Raw genomic sequence first — 16,703 nt, forward strand, 5'->3', positions numbered from 1 at the left:
TCCTTCCACCTATCCCCTCCTCCCACCTCAAGACCCACCCCCATCTCCTACCTACTAACCTCATCCCGCCCCCTTGACCTGTCTGTCCTCCTGGACTGACCTATCTCCTCCCTACCTCCCCACTTACACTCACCTTTACTGGCTCCATCCCCGCCTCTTTGACCAGTCTGTCTCCTCTCCACCTATTTTCTCCTCAATCCATCTTCTATCCGCCTCCCCCTCTCTCCCTATTTATTTCAGATTCCCCTCCCCCCATTTCTGAAGAAGGGTCTAGGCCCGAAATGTCAGCTTTCCTGCTCCTCTGATGCTGCTTGGCCTGCTGTGTTCATCCAGCTCTACACCTTATTATCTCAGATTCTCCAGCATCTGCAGTTCCTACTATCTCTGGATTGATGATTCCTTCACTTTCTGATTTCTGCCTCTACTTTTGCCCATAAGGCAAATGACCCCAGGCAGCCCGCGCAGAATCGTGGAATTGCTTCCTGGTCAACATGCAAGGTGGCCTTGGCTCCTTTGATAGTTTCTGAAAAACTTTCAGGTATTTAATTAGGACTTCACTCAGGCAGCCATTTTCTAATCAAAAAATGTTCAGCCAATCTAGATGAATCTTTCTCAACCAATTTCACCCCATCAAGCTTGGGTCTGAGCCTTTTACTGCAATCAGTGGTAACTGAATTAGCTGCTTCTCTTAAGAGACCAGAACCAAAGCTGTAAACTTGATCTGTAATGACTCCCCAATATAGGTTCTCAGTCTCGCCATTGTCTTGCACAAACCTAAGGGTTGGAGTCTGGAGCGAATTTTGTTGAAGACTGGTTCTGCGATCACTTAAATGGCTACACCAGTATCAACCTCCATTAGAACCTGGTGACCATTTAACCAGACATGTATTTTGATCGATTCTGAATTTGATATTGCTAAGCAATTTAATTGTTCCAAACCAGTTTTAGGGGACTTTTCAAGGTGCGCACTCTCCTGGATACTGGCCATTTAGTTCTCATGCTACTCTTTTGTTATCTTGAGTCCGCATATTGGCATCAACTACAATGGCTTGCCAGCCCAGATCCTAAAGAAAATTTTAACCATTTGGCAAAGGCTTGGCTTTATTTTAGGCATTTGCTATGGGCTGACCTACAGGCCGTCTGTTCAGGATATGTCCAGAGTGAGGCTGTGCAATTGCCTTTACTCAAGTGGTGTTCCACAAGCTTAGTTGGACTGGCGAGGGTGTCCACTTCTATTGGAATACCCTGCAACTCACATGCTCCACTTGCCACATTTTCCAATGATGGAGCCAGTTGTCGTGCCTGTTTGAAGTCCAGTTGGGCTTCAGCTATTAGGCGCTTTTGCATGGTTACATCATTAATCCCACACTCCAAACAGTCTCTCAGCATCTCATTAAGGATTAAACCAAAGTCACATGCCTCTGCCGGTCATCTTAACCTAATCAAAAATCCTGATACAGATTCCCCTAGTTCTTGAATTACTGAGTAAAACCAATAGCATCTTAAAATTAGAGGAGGCTTCCGGTCGTAATATTCCTTAACTAAAACCATCAGCTCTCGAAAGGTTTTCGCATCTGGTGCCTCAGGTTAGTTAGGCTCCCAATAACCAAAAAAGCTGCAGGTCCACAAATTGTCAGGAGAATTATTCGTTGTTTTTCATCTGCCCCAACGTTATTTGCCCAGCAAAAGTAGTGCATTCTTTCTACATACTGGGCTCAGTTTTTAACATGACTAAATGAGTCAAGCTTTTCAAGTAGCAGCAGGATGCCAGAAATGCTTACCCCATTCAAAGAAGACTGTTGTAAGTGAATTTCTTCAGGAGCATGCTGTTATCTCATTGCCACTGAAATAACTCCAGAGGCCAGTATCCTGTCACCAAGTCACCCTTTATTTACACATGGAGAATCCTTGACACGAATCCAGCTTCCTCAGAGCCAGCTTTCAGAGTGAACAGCATGTCTAACACCCCTGTTTATACCTTTTTTCATAAAGGGTGACTACAACATCAAATGGAAGCACTTTGTTGCATAAGACAATCAGTATCTGAAAAGATTATCTTTATATCCTCAAGATGTTAATGGAAAAAGACAGGGTAGATAAAGATGAACTATTTCCACTGGTTGGGGATTCTAGAACTAGGGGACGTTGTCTGAGAATTAGATGTTAGGAGGCACACCTACATACAAAGGCCACTATCTCGTCACCAAGTCACCAGTTATTTACTTACGCTCCTGTTTATATCTGTCAGCCAGAGGTCCCTGATTGGACCAGATTAACAGCCCCAATCAGGGAACTAGCTGACCTCATTACAATCACTACATCATAACTGTGAAAACAGGTAAACACTCCGCAGAAGAGACGAAGAAGGTAGATGAGAGATGTGAAGGGATTTTGCCAAAAAAGAATAATGACCCCTTTTCTTCTAATAATGCAGGTAAACCCATAACTATATCAGGAGATTCAGGAGCTACTGAAACTATTTTGATGGGGAATGATATAGAGAATGCAAAGAAAGCTACATGGTTAATGAATGGAATAAGTGGAGAGTATATCTTGGTTCCATTGGGTAAAGTGCAAATAGAGAATGACTTGTCATCCAGAACATTGGTAGTAAGAGTTGTTAATTATTTACCTATGGATGGAGGTGACTTACTCCTAGGTAATGATTTGGCTGGAATGAAAGTTATAGCTTTGCCTGCAATCACAGAAAGTCGAAGAGGTTAAAGAGAGAGAACAGTTACGGGAACAATTTCCATGTATTTTGCATCACGTATGAGGGCAGCTAAACAAAATCCAGCACGTGGTCACAGTAATACCACGAGCAGATATTAAAGTAGGTAAACTTTCTAAAGGATAAGGATAATTCACAAGTAATGTCTACTTTTTCTTTGATTGAGGCGGAGAACGCAGATCTGTAGTTAAGCAAGTTAATTTCGCCAGATCACACTGAAGCTGAGGCTGAAGGAGTTTGATTGTTATTATATTAAAAATGAATTCTGATGAGGACATGGAGACATTCTGTCAGACCTGTGAACAAGAAATGGAGAGTTGTTCATCAGATAGTGATGCCACACAAATATTGGAAGGAGACATTGCAAGTAGCAAATGAAATTCTAATGGCAAGACATGTAGAAATATGGAAAATTCACATATCAATAAAGGGCTATCTGACCTGGCCAAGACTATTTCTTAAGGACTTAGTGCAGTTCTGTAAATCATGCCATACATGTCAGGTAGCGGGAAAATGTCAAAATGTAATCAAACAGGCTCATTTAATACCTATGCCAGTTTTTTGAGAACCATTCAGCAGAATATTATTAGTAGATTATGTAGAACCACAACCGAAACGACAGGAAGTCACCAGCAATATCCTTACAGTTATAGATATGATAAACTCATTTACAGAAGCCATTCCATCAAGGACAATTACAGCTAAAGCAGTGGAGGGAAAATTAACTACGTTTTTTAATCATTAAGGACTCCAAATGGTGCAATACCCAGAACACCACTTGTACAATACTCCTATCCCTGTATCTGATACTTGTGGCTTCAACACTGAAACTGCAGACAACCTTCACTCACCTGCTTTGATATACTCAGCTTTAAGAACCTCTTCAAGGTTTTACCTCCAATATTTCTGGTCTGGGACTAGCATTAACTCTTCACCCTAAAGTAACCTAGTTTGCTATAAATCCTTTCCTTCTCCGGTGAACAGGTGTACACAGCCATCCCATTCCATCGATTTCACAGGACTGCTCCACTCAAAGTAAATGCTGAAAAAATTCTCTCTCTAAAATATGGTTGTTTCCTTATGTTTAAAAGAAAAACATGTTTCAAACCAGAAAGCCCCATTAATCACCTTTCTGGTTCACAAGACAATCTAAAATAAACAGAAGTCCATTGTAGGTACTTAAAACCTATTCAGTCTAAAGCCAGGCCTCAGAAACTGTTTTAAAAAGAAATGATCATGGCTATAGAAATACCTAAAAGGTAATTATGAGCTTCACTGCCACAGAAAACTCAGGGTTACTAATTCAAAAAAACAGACACCCAAACTTATAATAAAATATATATGTAAATTCCACTGTTTTCAATGCACAAGACATAATAAGTAATTTGAATATAAAACAGTTAAAGTTCACTACCTATCATCTCCAAACCCAAGGAGCTTTGGAGAGGTACCATCAGATTCTTGAAACAATGATCAAGGCATATTTTCATGAATGTCGACCGGATTAGGACAAATGGTGAGCTACATTACTATTTGCCACCAGAGATTACACAAATTAAACCATTGGATTTAGTCCATTTGAATTGATCGATGGACGTGAGTTAATAGGTCCTTTAAAATTAAGGAAAAGGTTTCAAGGTATAAAACAAATTATCAATGTTGGATTATGTGTCCATATTTCTAGCGAGAGACACAAGAGTGTGCAAAGTAGCATTTTAAAAATTCACAGGAAAGGTGAAAGAATAGGCATAAAAACTTGTTAAAACCAGCACACTTCAAACAGTAGATGAAGTGGTAATGTTCCTACTTTTACAAGGTGAACCTCTGAAAGTGAAATTCAGAGATATATACAAGGTAGTTTGGAGGATAAATAAAGCAACTTATCTGGTAGACACTCATGCCTGCAGGAAGAAGAATCCATCAGACCATGTAAACATGTCAAAGCAATATCATCATACAGAGGAGGATAAGAAAGAGCAAGAATGTCAGGTGATAACAGAAATAAAGGATGTCAGCGACAGCAAGAGTAAGGATGGATAGATAGTTCACAAAGCAAACCTCCTACAATCTAACTATCCAATGCTTAAATACTGGGACAGTTAAAGACTGTATTTTTGCACTTGGAATTCGGAAGATCTATTAAGGTTACTTAGGAAATGTAAGGGACTCTGGAGAGATATACCTAGATGTAATTGGTTGGTCAGACATGATATAGATGTAGGGAAATCAGTACTGAAAAAAACAACCTCTTTATCATTTAAGATAAACAAGCTCAGGTAGAAACAAAACTAGGTGGGGTCAACTAGATGCTTCATTGATTACAGAGGAGTAAATGGAATAATGGAAACAGATTCATACCCAAGTCCTCAGTTAGAAAATCGTATTGATAAGGTTGGGAGCACCACATTCCATTCTAAGATTGATCTATTGAAGGTTACTTTCAAGTACCATTAACATCAAAAGCTAAAGAGATATCAGATGTTGCAATGTACTGTAACACCTAGGAAGTAAAACAATTACAAGGCTTATCACCGTTAGCTGACTTAGTAAAAGTCTTGCAAAGAGTACATTCACAATAATGTGCATGACATGCCAAGGACATGTATGGCAAGGATAAGTATTGCCAAGCCCAGTGAAAATGAAGGCTCTGATCAAGTTTCTCATTCTGAAAACAAAATAAGAAACCAACAGATTTATGGGAATGTGTAGGTTTATCGGAAATTCATGCCTATCTTCAGCCCAATAACTGTGTCCTTAATGGATCTCATCATAGAATCCAGATCATAGAATCCCTACAGTGTGGAAACAGGCCCTTTGGCCCAACAAGTCCACACCGACACTCAGAGCATCCCACCCAGACCCATCCCTGAACACTATGGGCAATTTAGCAATTTAGCATGGCCAATCCACCTAATCTGCACATCTTTGGATTGTGGGAGGAAACCGGAGCACCCAGAGAAAACCCACGCAGACACAGGGAGAATGTGCAAACTCCACACAGACAGTTGCCCGAGGGTGGAATTGAACCCGGGTCCCTGGCACTGTGAGGCAGCAGTGCTAACCACTGAGCCAATATCTTGTATCTTTGGTAATTACTCATTCCTTCATCAAACATCCTACTGTGCGACCCACTATTATCAAGCAGACTGCAGCCACTTAAAAGTTGTTTTTATTTCAATTCATTTCTGGGGACATGGTTGTCACAAGCAGTGCTAACCACTGAGCCACTGTACTGCCCCAAAACATCTGCATCAAAAACAGGCAAAGATAATATAATCAGCCAAGTGAAAAGTAATCTTTGAGAAGCTGAAAGCAATCCTAACCAACGAAGCAGTTTTGGCCATCCAAGAGGTTTAAAAAACCTTTCAAAATGGCAATTGATGCTCGTAGCCTCTGGGCAAGTGGAATCTTATTGCGAGATGATGAAATGGGGTAGAAGAGACGATAGGTGTTTTTCTAAGAAATTAAACCGATATCAAAAAAAAATTTCACAGTGGAAAAAGAGACTCTAGATTATTGGCTCTTTAATATGTTGCAGTCTATGTCTGGCATGATTGCAAAGAAAGATTAATATACACTGACAACAATTCCTTAGTTTTGTTGAAAAATGAAAGTTGAATTGTTAAATTGCTTCAATAGAGCTTATCAATTCAAGTATTTATTTGTAATCATCGTTCACATTGCTGGAAAACATAAAGAAATAGCCAACACATTATCAAGAAAGAGATCTTGCTGGAATAGTTTTAAGAATTTGAGAAGAAAGATAACAAGAAGTCATTTAAATAAAGAATGAATTTAATTCTCCTGTGATGTACTTTATATATGCCATGTTTACCTGGAATTGAAATGTTGCTAAAAATTGTAAAAGACCACATATTTTTCTTTTTATAATGCATGCTAAAACGTAAGTTGGACACTGCTATATTGCTAAAATACCGGGTGTTTTACAACTTGAGAAATTAAATGGTGCATATATTTTTATCAATGCAAGACTATTGCCTTTGAACACTGAGGTTGTTACACAGTTGAGACACAGAAGCACCTTTAAAGTTTTCGAGAAGACTTGTAGCTCAGGTTGTGGATGAGATTGTAGACATGCTCACCAAGCCAGTGGGTTTGGTTGCAAATGTTTCGTCACCCTGCTAGGTAACATCGTCAGTGCGCCTCCGGTGAAGCGTCGGTGTTCTGTCCCACTGTTATTTATCTCGGTTTGGTGGGGTGGTTGTATTACTTTCGGTTCTGTTTCTCAGTGGTTTGTACACAGGGTCTAATTCAATGTGCTTATTGATGGAGTTCCAGTTGGAACACCCAGCCTCCAGGAATTCCCTGGCATGTCTCTGTTGGGCTTGTGCGATTATGGATGTGTTCTCCCAGTCGAATTCGTGTCCCTCATTGTCCATGTGTAGTGAGACAAGTGAGAATTGGTCATGTCTGTTGGTGGCTAGTTGGTGTTCATGTATCCGTATTGTCAGTTTTCTTCCGGTTTGGCCTATGTAGTGTTTCTCACAGTCCTTGCATGGTATTTTGTATATTAGATCAGTTTTGCTGGTTTTGAGTATGGGATCCTTTACATTCGTCAGTAGCCATTATAAGGTGGTTGTCGATTTGTGGGCTACTCTGATACCTAGGGGTGTGAGTAGTCTTGTGGCCATCTCTGAAAAGTCCTTGATGTGCGGTAGGGTGATTAGTGAGTCTGGTCGTGTTGTGTCTTCTTGTTGTGGTCTGTCTTGGAGGTAACAGCGGACTGTGCTTTTCGGGTATCCATTCCTTTTGAAGACTCCGTATAGGCGCTCCTGTTCTGTTCTGCGTAGTTCCGGGTTGCTGCAATGTGTTGTGGCTCATTTAAATAGTGTCCTGATGCAGCTCCGTTTGTGGGCGTTGAGGAGGTTGCTAGTGTAATTGAGTGTCTGGTCCACATGTGTGGTCTTTCTATATACGCTAGTCTGAAGTTCCCTGTTGTTTTTGCATTCTACCATTATTCCCTGGAAGGATAGTTAGTTGTTGTTCTCTTCTTCTTTCATGAATTTTATTCCGGTAAGGATGTTGTTTATTCCTCAATTATCCTTGCCATATATATCCTTACCATGCTGAACAATTTCGTGAAAATGTTTAAATGATCCCAGTTATAACCATTTGGGAGCAAGAAGCCCTACTTTCCATATTGACTTTGGCAAAGGTGCTGTGCCACAAAGCATTACACTATTAATTCATATTTTGGAACCTCAGCTAATTACATGTGAGTTCTGTATCCCAATTTAGGCTAAGGTTGATCTTCCAATACTATTCCATTTCTTTTGAACAGTCTCCTTACCTTTTGCCCATATAAGCCATTAGAACCCTTTCTGACCTTACAGGAAAACACTTAAGATGGAACTTCAGCTTACATCCAGATATGTATTATACATGCATATTACATGATGGATGGCAATTGCAAGTGGCTGATTTTTTTCTCCCCCACCCTATCCCCTCCCACTCCAGCTAGAAGCTTCAAAGTCAAAATCACAGCACACTAACCCAACTCCAGCTAAAACCAAGTGACTCAGATCAGACCAAGTACTGGAACTAGGATGATTACTTCTTAATATGAAACAGTATTTTATTTTTACAGAATTCATTTGATAATTAGGAATTTTGAGAGGTCCTACTGGGGGAGGGGGTTGGTATGCCAGGGCGGACTCCAACCACAGTGAGGTAGAAGTACAATAATCCTTAGTGTTTAATCATGCATTTGTAAATAACTGTCCTGTGTGAACATAAGAACAGAAGTAGGCCATTTAGCCTATCAAGCCTATTCCACCATTTAATAAGATCATGGCTGATATGCGGCCTAACTCCATATCCCTGTCTTTGGTCCATTTTCCTTAATACGTTTGCTTAACAAAAAATTATCTATCTCCAATTTAAAATTAACAACTGATCTAGCATCAACTGCCATTTGTGGAAGAGAGTTCCAAATATCATTACCTTTTGCTTGTAGAAGTTCTTCCAAATATCTCTCTTGAATGGTCTAGCCCTGGTTCTTAGACCATGTCACCTAGTTCTAGAATTTCCAACCAATGGAAATAGTTTCTTTATCTTTCTTATCTTTTCCTGTTAATATCTTGAAGACATCAATCAGATTATCCCTTAATCTTCTACATTCTAGAGAAATCATGCCTAATTTGTATCATCTCACCTCATAACCTAACCCCTGAAGTCCATGTATCATTCTCATAAACCTATGTTCTACTCCAAGGCCAGTATATCCTTCCTAAGGTATGATGCCCAGATCCACTTACAGGACTCCAAGTGGGGTCAAACTTGGGTTTTGTATAACTGCAGCATAACTTCTGCATCCTTGTACCACAGTTCTTTAGATATAAAGGCCAGCACTGCATTAATTTTCTTGATTATATTTTGTACCTGCTCATAGCATTTTAACAATCTATGTAGCTAAACCCTCCAAGTCTCTTTGGACATCTACTGTATTTAAGTTCGCACCATCTAGAAAGTAGCCTGGTCTATCCCGTTTTGGTCCAAAATATATAAACTCACACTTGCTTACATTGAAATCCATCTACCACAGTTTTGCCCATTTACCTGGTCTATCAAAATATTTTTGTAATTTTACGCTATCACCTAAACTGTCTACAATGCCACCTTACGTTGTGCATTATTCAAGGAAGTAATAAATAATGCGAATGATTGAGGTCCTAACACAGATTCTTGTGGGACACAACTGGTCATATCCTGTCAATTTTAGTACTTATCCATTATCACTACTATCTGTCATGTACCAGTCAACCAATTTCCCAGCTATGTCAGTAATCTGACCTCAATTCTGTGGGCTTCTACCTTAGTTAACAGCTCTTATGCAGACTTTATCAAATGCCTTCTGGAAGTCCATATAAACTAGATTCATAGACATTCCCCAAACCACTACATTAGTCATCTCTTCAAAAATTAAATAAGGTTTGTCAGGCAAGCCTATTTTCATTAATCCATGCTGGCTATTCCTGATTAACTGAAAATTTTCAATGTGTTCACTTACCCTGTCCTTGATTATGGACCTCTAACAATCTACCCACCACAGATGTTAATCTAACTGGTGTGTACTTCCCTGGTTTTCCTCTTTCACCTGTCTCAAGCAGAGTGACATGCAATTTTCAATCCAGAGGGATGACTCCTGCATCTAGTGAACTCTGAAAGATTATAGTTAGGGCTTCTACAATGTGCTTCTCTACTTCCTTTAACACCCTGGGATGGAAACAGTCTGTGGTGATTTGTCACTCTTTAATTCTTTTAATTTCCTCATTACTGATGTTTTACATGCATTAATTTAATTCAGTCCCTGTACCTGATCCACTGTTAACTTGCTTGCAACTTCAGCAAACTGCCCTCCTTTTCTACTGTAAATAGAGAAGCAAAATAATTATTCAACCTGTCTGCCATTTCCCCATTATCATTGATAATATCCCTACTTTTGGTCTTTAGTGGGCCGACATGCTCCTGACCACCTGCTTTCCCTTATGTAACTCTAAGATTTCTTCTTATTGATTTTGATGTCCCTTGCACATTATCTTTTGTAATCCTTTTTAGGGGCTCTTATAAGCTGTTTTGTGATCCTTTGCTGCTCTTTCACATTTAGCTTGATCTGTGCTGTTATTTGCATTTTTCTAAGTCCTTTCTTTTAGTTTTATGCTGTCTCTTATCTCTTTAGTTGTCCGTGGCTGTTTCTTCTCTGTGAAGTGAAGCTTTTCCTTCTCGGGGGTATAATCTGGTTATATATTTTGTCAAACGTTTCTTTAAATGTTCTTCGCTGTTCTTCGGATGTTTTATCACTAGCAGATTTTCTCACTTTACTGTATACAGTCTCCATCTCATCTCATTAAAGTTGGCCTTACCTAAATCTAAAACTCTAGGAACTGATTCATCCCTTTCTTTTTCAAACAATACATTGAACTTGATCTTGTTATGTTCACTGTTTGATAAATGTTCATGCACAATTAGCAACTAATTAAATCTGGCTCATTAATCATTACAGAATCTAAAATTGCTGCCCCCTTGTTGCATCCAGGAAATATTGCTGTAGGAAACTATCCCAGACACACTCGAAAAATTCACTATCTTTCTGACAGGTGGTTGTCTCAATCGATGCATCTCCTAATCTATGTTAAAGTTAAAATCTCCCATTTATACTACTCTGGCTTTGCTTTATACGTGCTTAATTTCTGCATTTATACAATCTAGCTACGAACAGGGGGTCTATACATTAGACCGACTACATTATAGATCCTTCACTGTTGCTCAGTTCTACCCACACATTCTCCAATGAATTATTTCCCCTCAGTATATCCTCCCTCATCACTGAAGTAATTTTGTTTCTAATCAGTAAGGCTACTCCACCTCCTCTGCCATTTCCCCAAGCCACCCTACATATACCTTACAGCTTAGTATATTTAGTTCCCAGTCCTGACTATCCTGCAGCCGTGTCTCAGTAATGGCTATTATATCATAATATACAATTTGAATTTGTGCCTGCAGCTCACTTAATTCATTCCTTAGACTCCGTGCATTTCTATGGATAACTCTTATTTGGGCCACACACTAACTCATCCCTCAGTACTGATCCTTTATTCGCCTATTTATTATTTCTCCCTTCTGGTTTATTCAATACGCTTCCTATAGTTCTGCCATTACCTGCTGTACCTGAAGTAGGATTCCTGACTATTCCATTACTCAGTGTCCTATAAATTGACTGATTTACTTCCCCTGAGCCCTGCCCCCCATATATTAATTTAAAGTCCTTGAGTCCATCCTATTTAACCTGTCTGCTAGGCCACTGGTCCCAGATCGATTCAGGTGGATCCCATTCAAACAGTAAAGTTCCTTCCTGTCCCAATACTGATGCCAGAGCCCCATAAAATGGAATCCTTCTTTCTTGGACCACGCCCTCAGGCACACATTGACTTCTCTCATTTTCTTATCTCTATGCCAATTTGCATATGTTCCAGATAATAATACAGGGATTATAACTCTTGCGGTCCTATTTTTAATATTGTTCCCAATTCATGATATTTCCCAAATAAGACCTCTTGCCTTTGTCGTTGGTTCCAACATGGGCCACAACAACTGGATTCTCCCCCTTACAAAAGATGCCACCTGTACTCTTAATTATAGAATCTGACCACTGCCACTTTTCTTTCTGCTCCCCCAGCACAAATAGCCTCCTGTACCATGGAGCAGTGGTCAGTTTGCCCATCCTCCCTAGAGGCCTTTTCTTTATAGGAAGCAAGTACCTCACACCTGTTGGACATGGTCAATGGTTGAGGCTCCTTTAATGCTAAAATCAAGATTCCTCAACCTGCTCACTTGTAGTCAAATCATCCTGTCCCTGCCCAAGTTTGATGTACTTAATCTACAGGGTGTAACTGTCTCCTGAAACACAGCATCCAGGTAATGCTTCTCCTCTCTGGTGTGTTACAGTGTTAGAAGCTCAAACTCCAGCTCATCAACTCTGAGCCAGAGTTCCTCAAGCAACCACACTTGCTGCAGATGTGGTCACTGTGAACCACAATGGCATCCACCAGCTCCCATATTATACAGGTACAACACATCACCTGGCCTTGCATTTCTCATTTTTATTTAAATTGCCTACTAGTCTTTAATCTTTAATCTGTAAAATATTGCTCCTGTTAGTTCAGAGGAGGATCACAACAATGATACGTGTTTCATAAGTCTTTAGCTACCTAAATATTGAATGTACAGTGTAGAGAAGCGTAGATTCAACTTGATGAGGTCTTTAAAATAATAAAGGATCTAAATTATGCACACACTGATAGATTATTTCAATTGGACAGGTAGGGAAAGACCAATCAGGAAAAAAATTGGTTACATGTTAGGCAACTCTTCTTTACCCGCAAAGAATATTCAACTGTGGAACAAAGTCCCCATTTGTAAGGTAGTTCCTGATTCATTCACAGTGTACCTTCATGAGAGAGATGGAACGGTTTCTAGATGAGATTGATATGGCATTACAATCTTGGACAATTCGGTTCTTTGGAATAGTTTCAATAACTTAGAAGGAACTGAAAAAGAGTTTTTCCAGATTTTTACCATTCAAGTTGGCCTAGTCTGATGTAATTGACCTAGTAGATGTCTGCTCTAGTTTTTAAACTCTTAGGAGACTAAATTCAGCCATGAGATGTAGAGCCTTTTGGCAGGATGCATAATTTATCCTGAATGATTTCTTTTAATTGTACATGTAAGACAGCTGTGGCGTACATCCTCTCCATCAGGAACTTCATTTCAATTACATAGTAATTTCTTTTTCACTGCTATGATTCACCAATATTTCATTTTTATTTCAGACTGCCATCTTTTTTCACTGATTTTATTTCTTTAGTTTTCTGATCAGAAAGAGATCTGCATATTATAATATTTGAGAAAATGCTGAAGAGCCAAATTCTAAAAATTGGTGCTGAGATTGAAAAGAGTAAAAGTAGAAAAAACACAAACCAAGCAATAATGATTAAGCAATTTAAAACAGAGTACAATGTAAAAACAGAAGGCTCAAAAGAAATAGTGTGATGATTCTGTTACACTCCAGATAGTTTTCTTATCTAATACATTCACAAAGAACACAGGTTTGTGTCTGAAGTGCGAAGGGACTTGGGAGTTCTAGTCCAGGATTCTCTCAAGGTAAACTTGCAGGTTGAGTTGGTAGTTAGGAAGGCAAATACAATGTTGGCATTTATTTCGAGAGGACTAGAATATAAAAGGGATGTGCTACCGAAGCTTTATAAACCTCTGGTAAGACCACATTTAGACTACTGTGAGCAATTTTAGGCTCCATACCTCAGGAAGGATGTACTGGCCCTGGAGTGGGTTCAGAGGAGGTTCATGAGAATGATGCCAGGAATGAAAGGCTTAACATATGAGGAATGTGTGAGGACTCTGGGTCTATGGAGTTTAGAAGGATGAGGGGGATCAAATTGAAACTTACAGAATACTGAACGGCCTGGACAGAGTGGATGTGGGAAAGATGTTTCCATTGGTCGGAGAGACTAGGGCCGAGAGCACAGCCTTAGAGTAAAGGGAAGACCCTTTAGAATGGAGATAAGGAGAAATGTCTTCAGCCAGAGAGTGGTGAATCTATGGAATTCACTGCCACAGAAGGCTGTGGAGGCCAGGTCATTGAGTACATTTAAGACTGAGATAGTTGGGTTCTTGATTGTCAAGGAGATCATGGGTTAAGGGGAAAAAGCAAGAAAATGGGGTTGAGAAACTTATCAGCCATGATTGAATGGCAGAGCAGACTCAATGGGCTGAATGGCCTAATTCCTGCTCCTATGTCTTATGGTCTTAGGTTTGCCTATCAGTCAAGAGTGAGCTGCAGGATAAACGATACACGTTCATCCTAGGAAATGTACATTAAAAATAATCGTTTCTCCTTATAACTTCCTCATGTTACTGACTGTCAACAAATTACACCAAGGTAGACTATATTACAGGTTATGAAACTACAAATTGGGTCTGTGAAGGATTAAAATGAAGAAAAGAGGAGCAAACCACGGAGATTCTCTAAATTCTCTACTGTTTCCCCCATCTGTTTCTTATTCCTCTTGCTGTTGTGACTCTTCCACCAGTTGTTGACCAGATGTCAGTTTTCAGTCTCAGGAAGGATAAAGGCACAAGGGTGGGGGTGGATGAGGGATGGGCCAAAAGCAAGAGGCCCATACTTGTAAATCAGGATAGATTACAGGATGAGGGAGAAAGAAGGTGGATGAGGTAGGAATAAAATGTCATCCTCAAACTAATCCAAGCCGCATGTAGATTTCAAGCCCATTGTTGACACAGCCTGGGATGTAACTATCTCAATGACTGCCAACATCATTTCCTCCACGGGCCTGAGAAGGACATGAAACTGTGTCTGCATCCTACTGGTTAGCCGCTGTTTCTTCCAATTGTGAGCTTTTTTGTCCTGCAAGAGAAAGGTGTGTGTAGCAATAAATGTGAATATGGTGCAAAATGTTTGGAAGATGTACCTGCCACAGTTGAAAAGCTGGCAGTATGTGCATAGCATGAGATATGAGTATGTGACCTGCAATAGTGCTAAAGGAGGTGAAAGTGAGGTGAAGCTATGAATGAATTGTGTTTCATTGAAGATAGATATCGTTGATAAGTTAATAAAGTAGGTATGGTGAATGGAGCAGTGTGAGTGGCTGGTCCTTCATTTGTAAGGAACTGCTCTCTGAAAATTAATTCACTGACCATTTATGTGAGGTTATCAAACATCTTGTAATACTGCAGCCATGTTGTCAAGGCAACACTTCCAGCATTGACAGTGATCTGCTCTCACTGCCTTCTCAGTCTGTTTGGGATACTCCCAGCCCTTAGAGGAGAGGAGCTCTGTCTTCTGGTGCCAAGACGTCTGGTGTTGCATCACATGATCTCCACTCAGATGATCCAATCAAGCAAGCTTTATGTGGTGCTAGCCTCACATGCTGAAGTGTACAACCTGTCAACAATACATTCAGCATTGACTGCATACCACTGTCATTCAAATAGCAGTAGCATAAAAGTTTGCACACTGTCTGGAATACTTCCCTTTTTATTCATAAAATGTGGGTGTCACTGGCTGGATCAGCATTTATTGGTCATCCCTTATTGCCCCTGAACTGAGTGGATTGCTAGGCCATTTCACAGACCACCATATTGCTTGGGTCTGGAGTCACATGTAGACCAAACCAGGTAAGGACGGCAAATTTCCTTCCCTAAAGGGCATTAGTGAATCAGATGGGTTTTTACAACAATTGACAATGGTTGTTATTATACATTTTTAAAACTGATATCAAATTTCACCATGTGCCGTGGTGGGATTTGAACTCCATGTCTCCAGACTACTAGGACGCTAGATTGCTAATCTAGTGATACTACACTACACTTTAGCCTCCCTTTGACAGGCACAAGTTACTGGCGTACTTACACACACTAATTTCCAGACAGGAAAGTCTGGAAGCTTTTATCGAAGTTCTGGTGTACTTCATGCAACTTGCATCCTTATTGAAACATATGAGCATGAAATAATAGGGATTTGCTATTTATCTCACTGTCAGGCAGGGCTATAAGCATTACATTGTTAATCTTTATTACCAGCCTTTTGCTGAAATAGCTGCTGTATCCATATTTCCTCTTCATAGGTTGGGAATTTAAGTTTTTAAATATTAATACTTTAAAAAGCAAATTAGTATTCCTCTATAGATAACACAGCAGGCCAGGCAGCATCAGAGGAACAGGAAAGCTGAGGTTTTGGGTCAGGACCCTTCTTCAGAAGTTTAATTGCTCTTGTCTGTGGAAGTGGTTTTCTCTCTGTTACATGTGTTTTCGTGGAAGCACTAATGGTTTTTCCCGCTCTTTGCAATAAGCCCATCGATAATGGAGCTGAACAGTCTCCTTCCAGTCATTGCTCTCACACCTTGACACTTTGTAACTGTTTGCAACCTTGCTAAATATTGGTGGTTCAACTGTTCTATGTTTGCTGAATGCTGTCCAGCTGGGACTGGGACCTCCTCACAGATTACATTACCACCTACCTTTGCATTGTCAAAAAACTTGGAATACTAGAGTACTGTGGGTGGGAAGACAAAGACAAATTTTGTCAAAGCTTCTCATCTTGCCCTCACCAGGACAATTTGCAAGAGCACCAGTATAAGGGGAAATCCAGCGTTTTCTGCAGGATTTTTTTCAGCATTATGACCACTCAACAAATATTTCTAAATGTTACATCTGATTCCCTCAATCAAAGTCACAAATTGGATATAATCAAGGCTCAAACCTTCTCTTTCTGGCACTTACTGGCTCATCTTACCTTCCCAGAAAATGGCCTGTTTTATGTCCCAACTGTGGGGCCTTGGGTAGTGTTGTAGAACAGAGAGACTTAGAGGGTCAGGTACATAATTCTTTGAAGTTTGCATCACATATAGATAGGGTG

At 39.9% G+C, this 16,703-nt stretch overlaps 1 protein-coding gene across 5 annotated transcripts in view; it reads left to right on the forward strand.

Moving 5' to 3' along the window:
- lrp8 (low density lipoprotein receptor-related protein 8, apolipoprotein e receptor) overlaps window positions 1-16,703 on the forward strand; it is a 147,584-nt gene that overhangs the window by 86,376 nt on the left and 44,505 nt on the right. The window lies entirely within an intron of this gene.

Source organism: Rhincodon typus, chromosome 10 (assembly GCF_021869965.1).
Source record: "Rhincodon typus isolate 14 chromosome 10, sRhiTyp1.1, whole genome shotgun sequence".
NCBI classification, from domain to species: Eukaryota; Metazoa; Chordata; class Chondrichthyes; order Orectolobiformes; family Rhincodontidae; genus Rhincodon; species Rhincodon typus.